This window comes from Thermobia domestica, chromosome 7, assembly GCF_964235325.1.
Source record: "Thermobia domestica chromosome 7, izTheDome1.hap1.1, whole genome shotgun sequence".
In the NCBI taxonomy this organism is placed as follows: Eukaryota; Metazoa; Arthropoda; class Insecta; order Zygentoma; family Lepismatidae; genus Thermobia; species Thermobia domestica.
Window position 1 is genome coordinate 199,361,140 of NC_137460.1, and position 627 is coordinate 199,361,766.

Genomic DNA, 627 nt, shown 5'->3' on the forward strand with positions numbered 1-627 from the left:
TCTTCATAATAATCCCTGAAGACGAATAAAATGTCTGCATTCCAAACGTCGGAAGCCAATGATTTCACTTGGTTAATAGCCCGAGAACACTTGTTTGAAACTAAAACTTTCATTTTCAGTATACTAGAGCTATGAGAAGTAAACTTCCTTCACTCTTTAGGATTCTTCCTTCAAAATAAATGAAACCCATAGTTTGATAGAATTCACATAATTTTTGAATAGACGAAATGAAGTAGTGGTTGCTGCAGACGTTAGCAAAGATGAACCACAAAAAGGTAACATATGTTGCCACACAAAAGGGCAATAGTCATTTATCCGACAAACCTAGAAGAAATCAATGTTTTGTATAATGAAAATGACAAAGAGTTGAGTTGATTTTGGGTTTAACGTCCCTTTCAACAGCGAGGCTATATGAGACGTGAACCTACTGATTAACGTGGAATCCGAAAATGAGCTTCCGCCGCGAATCGAACCCGAGTCTCCCATGCCAAAGGCGCGTACGCTAACCGCTTAGAAAATGACAAAGAATATCTCGACATGAATAAAGTTACTACGAAAGAACAAAGGAAATATTTTTTTAATACATATATGTATATAAAGGGATTTGCACTAAAACCGATAACCAAG